The sequence below is a fragment of the Triticum dicoccoides genome, chromosome 1B (genome assembly GCF_002162155.2).
Source record: "Triticum dicoccoides isolate Atlit2015 ecotype Zavitan chromosome 1B, WEW_v2.0, whole genome shotgun sequence".
In the NCBI taxonomy this organism is placed as follows: domain Eukaryota; kingdom Viridiplantae; phylum Streptophyta; class Magnoliopsida; order Poales; family Poaceae; genus Triticum; species Triticum dicoccoides.
In genome coordinates, this window is record NC_041381.1 from 647249217 (window position 1) to 647265491 (window position 16275).

Consider the following 16275-nt stretch of genomic DNA (forward strand, 5'->3'; position numbering starts at 1 on the left):
CGGAGGGGCAGCCCATATTCCTGTTTTATTGCTTATTTCAGTGTTTCGAAGAAAAGGAATATCAAACGGAGTCCAAACGGAATGAAACCTTTGGAAAAGTTATTTTTGGAACAAAAGCAATCCCGGGAAGTTGGAGTGCAAGCCAGGGAAGCGTCGAGGAGGCCACGAGATAGGGGGGCGCGCCCACCCCCCACCCCCACCCCGGGCGCGCCCTCCACCCTCGTCGGCCCCTCGAGGCTCCCCCGACCGACATCTTTCGCCTATATATTCCCATGTACCCTAAAACCATCGAACAACACAATAGATCGGGAATTCCACCACCGCAAGCCTCTGTAGCCACCAAAAACCTCTCGGGAGCCCGTTCCGGCACCCTGCCGGAGGGGGGATCCCTCACCGGTGGCCATCTTCATCATCCCGGCGCTCTCCATGAGAAGGAGGGAGTAGTTCACCCTCGAGGCTGAGGGTATGTACCAGTAGCCATGTGTTTGATCTCTCTCTCTCTCTCTCTCCCCCCCTCTCTCTCTCTCTCGTGTTCTCTCTATGGCACAATCTTGATGTATCGCGAGCTTTGCTATTATAGTTGGATCTTATGATGTTTCTCCCCCTCTACTCTCTTGTGATGAATTGATTTTTCCTCTTGAAGTTGTCTTATCGGGTTGAGTCTTTAAGGATTTGAGAACACTTGATGTATGTCTTGCCGTGCTTATCTGTGGTGACAATGGGATATCACGGGATCCACTTGATGTATGTTTTGGTGATCAACTTGCGGGTTCCGCCCATGAACCTATGTATAGGGGTTGGCACACGTTTTCGTCTTGACTCTCCGGTAAAAACATTGGGGCACTCTTTGAAGTACTTTTGTGTTGGTTGAATAGATGAATCTGAGATTGTGTGATGCATATCGTATAATCATGCCCATGGATACTTGAGGTGACAATTGACTATCTAGGTGACATTAGGGTTTTGGTTGATTTGTGTCTTATGGTGTTATTCTAGTATGAACCCTATAATAGATTGAGCGGAAAGAATAGCTTCATGTTATTTTACTACGGACTCTTGAATAGATAGAACAGAAAGGATAACTTTGAGGTGGTTTCGTACTCTACCATAATATCTTCGTTTGTTCTCCGCTATTAGTGGCTTTGGAGTGACTCTTTGTTGCATGTTGAGGGATAGTTATATGATCCAAATATGTTATTATTGTTGAGAGAACTTGCACTAGTGAAAGTATGAACCCTAGGCCTTGTTTCCTAGCATTGCAATACCGTTTGTGCTCACTTTTATCATTAGTTACGTTGCTGTTTTTATATTTTCATAGTCCAAAAACCCATATCTACCATCCATATTGCACTTGTATCACCATCTCTTCGCCGAACTAGTGCACCTATACAATTTACCATTGTATTGGGTGTGTTGGGACACAAGAGACTCTTTGTTATTTGGTTGCAGGGTTGCTTGAGAGAGATCATCTTCATCCTATGCCTCCTACGGATTGATAAACCTTAGGTCATGCACTTGAGGGAAATTTGGTATTGTCCTACAAACCTCTGTACTTGGAGTCCCAACAACATCTACAAGAACAAGGTTGAGTAGTAGACATCAGCAGCTGACGGGCCTGACGCAGCCGCCCCGACATAGCCGGGGACGAGGCCAGTGAGGCAACCCGCAGGGCCGTTGTGCAGATGCGGCGGAGGCGGGTGGCGTGGATTGATTAGCAGGCCAGCACGCGAACGGAGGTTATGATTGGCCGTCGCATGGCGCGATGCCGCTGGGTGGAGGCAATGTTGGTGTCTCGGTTGGAGAGGGCGGAGACGGACGGCGTATATCAATGGGCGGGCCGGCGCGCACACGACGGCCTTGAGGGGCCGCTGGTCGCGCGAGGCCGTTGAGTCGGTGAATAAGCCGACCGGTCGTGACGGTGTTGGAGTAGAGGCACACGGGGTCAACGGCGGCGGCAGGAGACGCAAACCGATCAAGTAGAGATCGGAAAACCAAAAAGAAAACACTGATAAAGATGGCTGGTAGGAAAGAGAAAAACCCGAAGCAAGGGCTCGAGAAAAGACTCTCTAGGGCAGCCGGTCAACACAACCGGCGAACAAACCCTAGGTATGGACGACGTGGCCCCCGGTGGTGGTCATGGAGGCCGATCTCCCTGGGGGCGGCGCGCGGGTGCTGAAGCGGCGGCGGCTAGGGTTTACGATGGCCGTGAGGGGCCACCTATCGTACGAGGCCTCCGGGTCGGTGAAGAAGCCGACCGGTCGCGACGGTGTCTGAAAGTCTTCAGTCAAATTCTTCAAACAAATATGAACAAGCACACACCAATAGAAATGAGGAAATGAAAGAGTTGGAGAAATAGAACCAGTAAGCTTGGTGAAGACAATGATTTGGTAGACCAGTTCCAACAGATATGAACTTGGAGAAATTGAACTGATTTGGAGAAATAGAACCAGTAAGCTTGGAGAAATTGAACTGAGGAAATTGAGAAAGTCTCCAGTCAAAGTCTTCAAACAGATATAAACAAGAACACAACAACAACAATGAGGAAATTAAAGAGTTGGAGAAATAGAACCAGTAAGCTTGGTGAAGACAATGATTTGGTAGACCAGTTCGAACAGCTGTCTCAGTTGTACGTCTGGTTGGAGCGGCTGAGTATTTAAAATTGAGGACACACAGTCCCAGACACACAATCCCGGACACACAGTCCCGGACACACCATCCTCACTGTATTCTCCTTGAGCTAAGGTCACACAGACCTCACCCAATCACTCGTGGTAAGTCTTCAGATGACTTTCAAACCTTCACAAACTAGGTCACTCGGCGATCCACAATTCCTCTTGGATGCTCTAGACCTTGACGCCTAACCGTCTAGAAGAAGCACAGTCTTCAAAGGTAACAAGCGTCGGATCCACGCCGGATCAATCTCTTCAGTGATGCTCAGTCACTTTGGGTTTGTAGGTGTTGGGTTTGGGTTTTCCCGACTTGATGATTTTCGCTAAAGTCCTCAGAGGATGGGATGCTCGCAAATGACAAGTGTCAGTTTCTCTCGGAGCAGCCAACCAGCTAGTGGTTGTAGGGGGCGGCTATTTATATCCTTGGGAGGAGCCCGACATGATAAGGCATAGATGCCCTTCAATGATATGACCGTTAGGTGGGTAGATATTTTGGGACAGCTAGCGCATAGCACAGCAACGGTCGGTATTTTGACTCTCAAATTCCTCAGGGCTATCATGTTCCTCACTGTGTAGGCAATCCGCACTGGCGAATTCCTAACTCCTCAGTCAGAACAAATTCTTCAGAGACCATAATAACTTCGTCTCTGTCACTTAAGAATATGACTGAACTGTATGAGATTTCCAATGGCTTCACTCGAAGGAATTGGTAGGTGTAGGATTTTGAGTTGAGCATCACATGGAAATTTTTCCTTAGTATTTCCTCGACCCCCTTTTAACAGTACGGTGTTTCCTATGACTCAAGAAAGAGAAAATGAAACTTCAAAAACAAAAGTCTTCACGCTTCATGTTCCTCGAATGATTGCCAAGTCTTCAAGGTCACACATATTTATTCACTTTCAAAGTCTTAAGAAATCCAAAGTCTTCAGTTGAAGAACTTCATTTTTAGGGGTCGACTTTCTCTATAAATATCAAACTCCTCATATACTTATAGACCTGTGTACACTCACACACGCATTATTTCCTTAACCTATAAGTCTTCAATACACCAAAATCACTAAGGGGCACTAGATGCACTTACAATCTCCCCCTTTTTGGTGATTAATGACAATATAGGTTAAGTTTTCAACGGGGATAAATATATGAAGTGTAAATACTGATATTGAGGAATTTGATTGCAAGATATAGAAGAACTCCCCCTGAAGATGTGCATAGTGAGGAATTTGCTTTTGAAGCAATGCACACTTGAAAAGTATAATCATGAAGATCCCCCCCTATATCTTGTAATTCGTACACGCATTTGATATATAGTATGAAGAATTTGAAATGCATGATGAAATATGGTGACTGATGTAATTCAGCATGCGTGCTTTAACATTAATGAGGAATAAGCATGCAGAAGAACTCAGCAAAAATATCAAGCTACCATAGAGTTTAAGATTACAACTCGATCCTGCGAAGTCATCAAAAGAACGAGAGTTGTAACTTAGAAAAAAAACGCCCATATAAGATAGACCCGCTTGAAGACTAACTCAAATTTCTCCCCCTTTGTCATCGAATGACCAAAAGGGTTGAAAATGAGGACTAATGCCCCTGAAGAATATCATGATGATGGAGGAGCACCAGTGTTGTTGGGGTCTTGTGTCGTTGTAGGGCATGCCACAGTGTCGTCCAAGTCCTCATATTTATCCGTGTCGCGTGATGAAGAAAATGAACTGGCCACCAAGGAAGGAACCTTGACCTTCTTGTATTTCTTTGGTGGAGGAGCGGACCAGTCAAAATCTTCTTTGAAACACATTTGCTTCCGATCATCTTCACCATAGAGATGTGAAAGAACAGCCCAGGTGCGATCAAAAACTTCATGGAGGTAGTAATGTTTTTTCTTCACTGCATTATGTGTAGAAGTCATGTTGTGAAGAATAGATCCAACTGACGCTTAACCCATTTGTGGTTTTGATCCACCTTCTGGTGAAGAATAAGAAGCAGCTCTCGATCAGTCATCACACGAGGAGCAGTGGCTTGAGGATTTGGCTTGGAAGCATTCGCAGCAGAATCATGAGTGGCAGAGTCATCGTTGGTGGAATAAGATGCAGCTTTGCGGAACTGACCATCCAATGGATGAATACCTTCATCGATAACAGCTGGTGCCTTGCCCTTCTCATCAGCTGAGGAATATGTCCACTTAAGGACTTTAATCGGTGGCAAGTAGCTGAGGTGATTCTGAAAGTCAGCTTTGTAGTTGAGTGAAGACCTTGTTATAAGGAATCTCATGATCCAAGGAGCATAAGGCTTCAGCTCAAATGGAGAAAGTGCAACATTTGCCAGAGTTCGCATGAAGAAATCATCATAATTGACAGGGATGCCATGCATGATGTTGAATAGCATATTCTTCATGATGCCAACAATTTCCTCATCAGATGAGTCGTGGCCATTTATAGGACTCATAGTCTTCGTCAGAATGTGATAGATGGTTCTTGGCACATACAACAATTCCTTCACGAGGAATTTGGTCCTTGGGGCTTGACCATGCTTCAGAGGCTTCATGAGCACTTGCATGTAATGAGCAGTGAGTTAAGGCTCTTGGTACAGACAACAAGCCCCTTCAGGTGGAGGACTGATTGGCAGGGCATGAAGTAATTTAGAGGCTGGTGCCTTGAAGTGAGAGTTTTCGGTCATCCAATCCAACACCCAAGAGTTGATATCATCAGCATCACCTGTGATGTGCAGGGTGGCGTAGAATTGGAGAATAAGCTCTTCATTCCAATTAACTATGTTAGAGCAAAAGTTGAGCAAGCCTGCATCATGAAGCATACTGAGGACTTGAGAGAAGCAAGACATTGATTCCATGTCCACGTGAGGAATATGCTCGTGGTCAAAGACTTTGTCCTTGTTGAAAAGCAGTGAAGAATAGAAATTGGCCTGGCTGGCAGTCCAGAAGCGCTTCCTTCTAAGACGAGCATTGTCATAAGGGTTGAAATCAGTGAAGAAAACATGCTCGCCGAAGAAGTCATCAGCCTTGAATTTCTGCTTCTTTCAGAAATGGTCCTTTGGCTTGGGCTGAGGAGTATCAGTCAATTGCATCACCACCTCAGGAATCATAGTCTCAGGATCCACATACTGAGGAATTGGAGGTTCTTCTTCAGCTGCAGCCTGTGTCTTCAATTCTTCATTTACATTTTCTTCAGCACTAGTGGCTGGAATTTCTTCATGGACAGATGGGGTTGCATGAGGTTCTTCAGATCCCACTTGTACTTCATTAGCGGCAGGGGATTGAGGAATTGCTTGAAGTGGAGTGAAAAATTGTGCGCCCGAGGAAATCGGACGAACGTGCCCCTAGCCCTTCTCATTCGCTTGACATGTGTCACCCACGTACTGAGAGGTGGCGATCGTGTATGATCGTGGGTGAATAGATAAGTATTGCCGTGGGATGCGGAATGGTTTAAGCGGTAAAGCCGTAAATTTAGATAAGATAAGTTAAAAGTTCCGTTCGCAATTTCTTCAGTTGTCAAGGACACAGTGAAGATTTTGAACAAGTTTCAAATAGAACACACATGAAGAATTTGTGAACAGACTGGGTTGAGTTTAGCATAGAGGGGGAAGGGTCCGATCACATTCACTTAGCAGAGGAAATCAACTTGAAGAATTAGCAATAAGTGAATGCTGTAGAGGACATAAACTCATATATATTCAAATGAAGAAAAACACCGGAAAGTGTGAAGACAATGCAAAGTTGAAGAATTTGAAAAGGATTTTAAAAAATGAAGACAAACTCAAATTGAAGATTTTCAACTTTGGTTGGTGGCGTAACCCACCATATAAGAAAGCGTATTTCAGACACCGCGTACAATTGTCGTAGGGCTCTGAGAATCAATTTCTTCATTAATTTCTTCACACTTAGAGGGTTAGTCTTCGTTGATTGAAGAAAAACGTTACTTTGTGTGTTGCGCATCTAAGTCATCAAGTCAGCATAAGTGTTAGGATGTTTGTCCATTTCAGAGAAAATTCGAAGATTCTAGGGTATTTAGCTCACACCGCAACTTGCTAAATCTCTTCTCATCCAAGGCATTACTGAAGATAACATCCTGCTGGTCTTCAGTGCTTGCATGTTCAATGGAGATGTCGCCCTTCAACACGAAGAAAATGATGACGTATATGGATGTGCTTGGTCTTCGAGTGTTGAACTGGGTTATGAGCAATCTTGATGCGCTCTCATTGTCACAGTAGAGAGGCACATTCTTCACGTTGATGCCATAGTCCTTGAGTGTTTGCTTCATCCATAGTAATTGAGCACAGCATGATCCAGCAGCAATGTACTCAGCTTTTGCAATGGAGAGTGATACGCAGTTCTGTTTCTTCGAGGACCAACAAACCAAAGATCGTCCGAGGAAATGGCATGTGCCTGACGTTGACTTGTGGTCCACACGATCACCAGCATAGTCAGAGTCTGAATATTCAATGAGATCAAACGAAGAGCCCTTGGGATACCATAATCCAAGTGTTGGTGTGTGAGCTAGATACCAAAGAATATGCTTCACAACCTTATCGTGTGATTCCTTCGGTGTAGCTTGAAATCGGGCACACATGCAAACACTAAGCATAATATCTGGCCTAGATGCACATAGGTACAATAAAGAGCCAATCATGGAGCGGTATACCTTTTGATCGAAGCCTTTACCATTTTCATCAGTGCATAGATGGCCATTTGTGGGCATTGGAATTTTAACCCCTTTGCAATATTGCATGCCGAATTTCCTCAATTTATCTTTGAGGTATTTCTCTTGAGATATGAATATGCCATTGCGCTGCTGACGAATTTGAAGACCGAAAAAGAATTTCAATTCTCCCATCATAGACATTTGATATTATTCACTCATCATATAGGCAAATTCATCACTGTAGCGTTGGTCAGTACAGCCAAAAATTATATCATCAACCTAAATTTGGCACACAAACAATTCACCATCATAAGATTTAGTGAAAAGAGTTGGGTCGAGTGAACCGGGTTTGAAGCCTTTCTTCATGAGGAATTCCTTCAAAGTATCATACCACGCCCGAGGGGCCTGCTTGAGGCCATACAGGGCCTTATTGAGTCTGAAGACTTTGTCAGGATGCTTTGGATCTTCAAAACCTGGGGGTTGAGCAACATATACTTCTTCCTCAAGCTTACCATTGAGGAATGGAATTTTCACATCCATTTGTTGTAAGATAATATCATGATGGTTAGCATAAGCAAGTAATATGCGAATAGCCTCAAGTCTGGCAACAGGTGCAAAAGTTTCATCGAAATCAATTCCTTCAACTTGTGTGTAGCCTTGAGCTACAAGTCGTGCCTTATTTCTCACCACAAGGCCATTTTCATCTTGCTTGTTGCAGTAGATCTACATTGTGCCAATGATGTTGTGCTTGCGAGGATCTGGACGTTTGACCAGTTCCCAGACGTTGTTGAGCTCGAACTGATGTAATTCTTCTTGCATAGCTTGAATCCACTCAGGCTCCAGAAATGCTTCCTCTACCTTAGTGGGCTCTATGATAGAGACAAAAGAAAAGTGCCCACAAAAGTTAGACAAATGTGAAGCTTTTGAGCGTGTGAGAGGACTTGGTGCTTCAATGTCATCGATGATCTTCTCAATTTGCACTTCGTTTGCAATGCGAGGATGAGCGGGTTTTCTTCGAGGAATTTGATCCGCATTTTCTTCAGGAGCATTTTCCCCAGCACCATTTGCTTCAGGTGCGCCAGCTCAACATTCTTCACGTTTTGGAATGAATTCTTCAGTAGATTCTTCGGTAGGAATGACATCCTCAGTAGCCTTGAACTTGATAGATTCCTCAGGTGATGGTTCATCTAACACAGAAGGTAGGTGCTCTCTTTGCGAGCCATTAGTTTCATCGAACCGCACATCTACAGTTTCAACAACCTTGTGGAGAACGTTGTTGTAGACTTTGTAGGTGTGCGAGTCCTTTCCGTAACTAAGCATAAAACCCTCATGTGCTTTTGGTGCAAACTTTGAATTGTGATGAGGATCTCCAATCCAACATTTAGCACCGAAGACTTTGAAGTAACTCATATTGGGTTTCTTGTCAGTGAGGAGTTCATAAGCAGTCTTCTTGAAGAATTTGTGAATATATACTCTATTGATGATGTGGCACGCAGTATCAATAGCCTCAATCCAGAAACGATGAGGCGTCTTGTATTCATCAAGCATAGTGCTAGCCATCTCAACAAGAGTTCTGTTCTTGCGCTCCACGACGCCATTCTGCTGAGGAGTATAAGGAGCAGATAACTCATGAGTAATACCAAGTTCATCAAGATAGTCATCAAGATCGGAATTCTTGAACTCAGTCCCATTGTCACTTCTGATGTGCTTGATCTTCACACCAAAGTTGGTTGAAGCCCTCAAGGAAAATCCTATGAAGACTTCCTGCACCTCATGTTTGTAAGTGAGAATGTGCACCCATGTGTAACGAGAATAATCATCAACAATAACAAAGCCATATAGATATGCATCATTTGTAATAGTAGAATAATGATTAGGACCAAAGAGATCCATGTGAAGCAATTCAAATGGTCGAGTGGTAGTCATGTTAGTCTTTGCTGGATGCTTGGCCTTTGTCATCTTTCCAGCTTCACAGGCTCCGCATAAGTGATCCTTGAGGAATTTGACATTCTCAATGCCAATGACATGCTTCTTCTTGGCAAGCATATGCAAATTCCTCATGCCATCATGACCAAGTCGTTGATGCCAAGCCAGCCTTCTGAAGCTTTTGCAAGTAGGCATACGGCTGGTTGTGGTCCTGTAGAGAAATCAACAATGTATAAGTCTCCTCTCCTAAAACCTTTGAAGACTTTGGAATTTTCAGCTTCCATGATCACAACACAATGATATTTGCAAAGACAACAACCATATCGAGATCACAAAGCATTGAGACAGACATGAGGTTGTATCCTAAGGACTGGACAAGCATGACTTTGTCCATGTGTCGATCCTTTGAGATCGCAACCTTACCTAGACCCAATACCTGACTTTTGCCTTTGTCAGCAAAGATGGTATGCTTCAGATGCGATGGTGATAAAGGAGCATCCATCAATAGATTCTTGTCACCAGTCATGTCATTCGTACATCCACTATCGAGGACCCACTCATTGGCTTTGGGTTGATCATCCTGCAGATGAATTAGTGCAACTTACGAACTCATATACTTCATCAGTGAAGAATATGACATCAATATCATCAGATCAATTTCATCAAGCAATAGAAGAGATAAAATAGTACGAGGACGTGAGAAATGAAAGTTCATTTCTTCATGATTAGTCTGCGTCCTTTAAGGCACTGTTCAAGACTCTAGCAAATTCTTCACACGTTTTAAGCATGTCTGGAGACCTGACCCTGCATAAGAGATTAGTTCTTTTTCTTCACCACCCACATCTGAAGTGGTGGCAAAGAATTCATCACTCTGTGAGCTCCTTTCGAGAAAGGTGGCATAGAAGCCAGTCCACTTTGTTTCACACAAGAGGGGTTAGGATAAGCATATGAATAAGCAGAGAAATTCTTCGAGGACTTACGAACATAATGGTTAGAAGAATAATGCTCATATTCATAGCCCTTTTCTCTTCCCTGCGAAATAGAGGGGTTAGCACGATGATGATCATATGAGGACTTTGATCCTTTTGAGGAATTTGATCCACGTGAAGAATTTGGTCCATATGAAGAATTTGATCTAGAGTTCCTATTCTTCACAGGTGGTGTCATGAGGACATTCACCTAAAGACTTTCAAGGCAACTTTTGGGAACCCAGATTTTCTTTATAGGGGAACTGTTCCTGCAGTTAGTGCCAACATATCTAGAAAATACTTCACCATTCTGATTTTTGAACAGTTTATAGTTGGAGTCAAATGACTCATCATAAGAATGAGGAGATTCACATGTAAAGCCAGATAAATTGGATGGATCAACTGGAGGTCCCTTTGCAGCAACCCATGAGGTTTGGGGGTACTACTCAGGCTTCCAATATGTTCCATCAGCATTGAGTTTCCTCTCAAAGGCAATACCCTCTTTCCTAGGGTTCCTGTTGAGGATCTACTTTTTAAGCACATCACAAAGAGTCTGATGCCCTTTGAGGCTTTTGTCCATGCCTATCATGTACAATTCCGTCAGCCCTGCATCATCAGTGATACTAGCAATGTCCTCAGATGAGGAATTAGTGATAGCAGAGACATGTGAAGAATTTATAGCATTAGAAGCATTTGAACATTCAGGTGAAGAATTAGCAGATTCACGTTCAATGCACTTCAGACATGGAGGAACAAATTCTTCCTGAGTACCGCTGATTTGTTGAGCAAGTAATGAATTGCGCTCCTTCTGAAGATCTTCATAATCCACTCTTAGCTTCTCAAGATCTTGCTTTCTTTGAAGAAATTCATAAGAAAGCTTCTCGTGATCAGATAAGAGAGTGTTATGATGACGTTGAAGGTTGTCAAACTTGGACTGAAGTCTCTGAAGATTTTCAGTCAAGGATTTTGAACCTTTTCAAAAGCCTTTTGTTGTTTCACAGCAATTTTAGCAAGTTTAGAGTAGATGGGCTTGAGGTTTTCATCAGATTCATCCTCATTAGATTCAGAGGAGGCGTATTTAGTTACCTTGGCACCCTTTGCCATGAAGCAATAGGTGCGAGCTTAGTCATCATTGCATTCATCAGCCTTGTTGGTGAAGCCATTTTCTTCTGAGTTGAAGATAGACTTGCTGACGAATGTAGTAGCGAGAGCTAGGCTCGCCACACCAGACTCGGACTCCTCAGATGCCTCCTCATCCTCATGTTCCTCAGATTTAGCCTCAGAGTCCATTTCCTTGCCAATGAATGACAGAGCCTTCTTGGAGATGCTCTTCTTGTGAGATGAAGACTTCGAGGATTTTGATGATGAAGACTTTGAAGATTTCTTATTCTTCTTGGCATCATCAGAACTGTAGTCCTTGTATTTATTCTTCTTTGATTCCTTATCCCACTGAGGACAATCTTGAATGTAGTGACCAGGTTTCTTGCATTTGTGGCATAGCCTCTTCTTATAGTCACTGGATGAGGAATCATTGCTCCTTGAGGATTTTCCAAAGCGACCACGTCTCGAGAACTTCTGAAATTTCTTCATGAGTAGTGCTAGTTCCTGGCTTAGTTCTTTAGGATTACCAAGGCTGCTAGCAGAGTCCTCATCTTCAGACTCAGAAACTTCCTTGGCCTTCAGAGCACGTTATCTGCCATAGCTCGAACCATAGAGATCTCTCTTCTCAGCAAGCTGGAACTCATGAGTATTTAGCCTCTTGAGGATATCAGCGGGATCAAGTGACTTGTAATCAGCACGTTCTTGAATCATTAGTGCCATAGTATCAAATGAAGAATCGAGCGATCTCAGCAATTTCTTCACCACCTCATGGTTGGTGATGTCAGTGGCGCCAAGTGCTTGAAGCTCATTTGTGATGTCAGTGAGGCGATCGAAGGTTTGCTAAACATTTTCATTGTCGAGTCTTTTGAAGCGGTTGAAGAGATTGCGAAGAACATCAACACGAGAGTCACGTTGAGTTGAGACTCCTTCATTCACTTTGGACAGCCTATCCCAGATAAGCTTGGCAGTTTCCAAAGCACTCACTCTTCCATACTGTCCTTTGCTCAGATGGCCACATATGATATTCTTCGCTTGAGAATCGAGTTTCTTGAATCTCTTCACATCAGTAGCGTTCAGAGAAGGTGTGACTGAGGGAACACCATTTTCCACAACATACCAGAGATCGTTATCAATTGCCTCAAGATGCATTCGCATCTTATTCTTCCAGTAGGGGTAGTCCGTTCCATCGAAGGTAGGACACCCAGCAGAGACCTTGATCATACCTGCGATCGACATAACTAAAACTCCAGGCGGTTAAACCAAAATCACACAGAACAAGGGAGTACCTTGCTCTGATACCAATTGAAAGTGCGTTATATCGACTAGAGGGGGGTGAATAGGCGATTTTTATGAATTCTTCACTGAGAAATTTGCTGGTGAGGAAATTCCTAAATGTAGAACTACTTGCAGCGGAATAAGTACTCAAAAGTAGACATAGCTAAACACAAGCATAGTCATTATGATGAAATGAAGACAAGCATAGAGTACAGAAAGCGTAAGCGTAGGATAACACAGGATGAAGACGGACAGACTGAAGAAATTGAACTGAGGAAATTGAGAAAGTATTCAGTCAAAGTCTTCAAACAGATATGAATAAGCACGCAACAACAGAAATGAGGAAATGAAAGAGTTGAAGAAATAGAACCAGTAAGCTTGCTGAAGACAATGATTTGGTAGACCAGTTCCAACTGCTGCCTCAGTTGTATGTCTGGTTGGAGCGGCTGAGTATTTAAACTCGAGGACACACAGTCTCGGACACACAGTCCTCACCATATTCTCCTTGAGCTAAGGTCACATAGACCTTGCCCAATCACTCGTGGTAAGTCTTTAGGTAACTTCCAAACCTTCACAGACTAGGTCACTCGGCGATCCACAATTCCTCTTGGATGCTCTAGACCTTGACACCTAACCGTCTGGCAGAAGCACAGTCTTCAAAGGTAACAAGCGTCGGATCCACGCGGGATCAATCTCTTCAGTAATGCTCAATCACTTTGGGTTTGTAGGTGTTGGGTTTGGGTTTTCCTCACTTGATGATTTTCGCTCAAAGTCCTCGGAGGATGGGATGCTCTCAAATGACAAGTGTCAGTTTCTCTCGGAGCAGCCAACTAGCTAGTGGTTGTAGGGGGCGGCTATTTATAGCCTAGAGAGCAGCCCGACATGATAAGACATAAATGCCCTTCAATGATATGACCGTTAGGTGGGTAGATATTTTGGGACAGCTGGTGCATAGCACTACAACGGTCAAAATTTTGACTCTCAAATTCCTCAGGGCTATCATGTCCCTCACTGTGTAGGCAATCCGCACTGGTGAATTCCTAACTCCTCAGTCAAAACAAATTCCTAAGAGACCATAAGAACTTCGTCTCTGTCACTGAAGAATATGACTGAACTGTATGAGATTTACAATGGCTTCACTCGAAGGAATTGGTAGGTGTAGGATTTTGAGTTGAGCATCACATGGGAATTTTTCCTTAGTATTTCCTCGACCCCCTTTAAGAGTACGGTGTTTCCTATGACTCAAGAAAGCGAAAATGAAACTTCGAAAACAAAAGTCTTCACGCTTCATGTTCCTCGAATGATTGCCAAGTCTTCAAGGTCACACCAATTTCTTCACTTTCAAAGTCTTAAGAAATCCAAAGTCTTCAGTTGAAGAACTTCATTTTTAGGGGTCGACTTTCTCTGTAAATATCAAACTCCCCATAGACTTATAGACCTGTGTACACTCACACTCGCATTAGTCCCTTAACCTATAAGTCTTCAATACACCAAAATCACTAAGGGGCACTAGATGCACTTACAGTGTCAGAGTAGAGGCGCACGGGGTCGACGGTGGCAGCGGGCAACGCAAACCAATCAAGCATAGATCGGAAAAACAAAAATAAAACACCGATAAAGATGGCTGGCGAGAGAGAGAAAAACCCGAAGCAAGGGCTCGGGGAAAGACCCTCTAGGGCAGCCGGTCAACACCACCGGCAGACGAACCCTAGGTATGGGCGATGCGGCACCCGGCGGTGGTCATGGAGGCCGACCGCCCCAGGGGCGGCGCGCGGGTGCTGAAGCGGCGGTGGCTTGGGTTTAGAACCCGAAAACTGGTACTATCACTAGTACAGTGAGCTGCTAAACAAACGGTTTTTAACCCCTTTCCGTGACGGCATTTAGAACCATCGCCAAGTAAGTGTGGACGATTGGGGGGTCCTTCCCACACGACCCAAAAACCGTTGGGGATATGCCCTCCTGGCACACACACTCGGCAAAATGAGGTCATGTGTGACCGGTGAGCACTCAAATATAGAAATACCTATAGTAGTGCTAAAAAAATACAATTATACAGGTGAAATCATTTCCGGTCGTAAGTACATGCTACACAGTCAGCCAGCGCTAAACATTTCCATTCGTATATACATCCCACACAGTCGCTCCAATGAAAACGTTTCTGTTCGCAAGTACATCACACACCGTTTTTCCGGTTAAATCGTTTGTGATAGCGTTTCCATTGCACACGGTATTAACAATTTTATCGTTTGCGTTATTGAATTCATCACACACGGTGCCTAGAAGAAACTGTGTGTCAAGGTATGTCCATCACACACCATTTTTATGTGGTAAATGTTTGCGCCAGGTGGCCTAACGCAAACATTTTTCAAGAGGATGTCATGTGTGATTGCTCATTAATCTAACACGGTTTATTCCTAGAAATTGTGTGCATTATTGAATGCATCACACACGGTTTTTTCTCAATAACCGTTTGCAATAGAAAAACCCAATTAGCAGGCTAATTATCCGATTATTCATAATCCATTTATTAATCTAATTGACATTTCATATTAATCACACAATATATTTCATTTTCATAATTGAATACATCAGAGTATAACATCATATAGCTTCAGCATTCAGCTACCCCATTACACGACTACACCAGGGCCAAGTTTCACATGCAACATCTATAACCTTTCGAAATTAGCATCATAGACGGTACATAGACAGATGTATCTCATCACGAAAACTGCTGAAGCAGAAGGCGAATATTGAGCCTTCATTGATGTTGAAGGTCTTTGTAACTTTAGGCCAGTGCCGGTGGATGATTGACTGTCCATCCTTCGTCCTCTTCAGGAACACTTCAATATTGAACCGTGGGTGTCGTATGAATACCTTCCTCGCCTCCTAACCATACAGTTGGTTTGAGAGGTAATCATCAATGAACTGCTTTGCAAAGGCCTAAAAACAAGGATGTGCATAAATATATTCTCTATATTAAAAATGGGGCAAATGATTAAAAAGGCAAGGTATAATAGTTAGTACCATCCTGTAGTGAACTGATGTCTTCTTTATTGTGCAGACAAAGATCTTGTTGTTTTTATTGCTAATTTTTATCCTAACAATCTTTCTGAGTTTCTTGACTTGATTGATATTCATGGACAACTCATTTCCCCATATGCAAAAAGGGTTGAACAGTGGGCAAAACCTCTGACGGCAAGACCTACATGTGCAAGACCAAATTGTTAAAAACCTAAATATTAGAATGGTTCCTACAATTGCACAATAATGTGCTATTAGACAACGAACCATGCACGTGCTAACCTTGATTGTAAACCTCAGTGCTTCCCATTGTTTCACTGCAACACATATAAGGTAGTTAGTCATCAGGTTAAGTAAGGGGTCTCATGCTATCAATAAAATATGTTGATGAAAAATAAACACATTGCAGATTCATCAGATTAATTCAAGCCACATGGAAAACCCATTTATCCAAACCAAGCATCATTAAGAACTAGGAAATGAAGCACTTATATATGTTTCTGTATTAAGTGTAGCCAAATTCAATTTATTCCTCACATGCACAACAATACAAAATTCTACCCATGACAATTGGACATCGCAGTGTAGAATTGAACCAAGCAGTTAGCTAAACACCACAACAAATGAACCAAACATTAACTGAGCACCACATTGCAC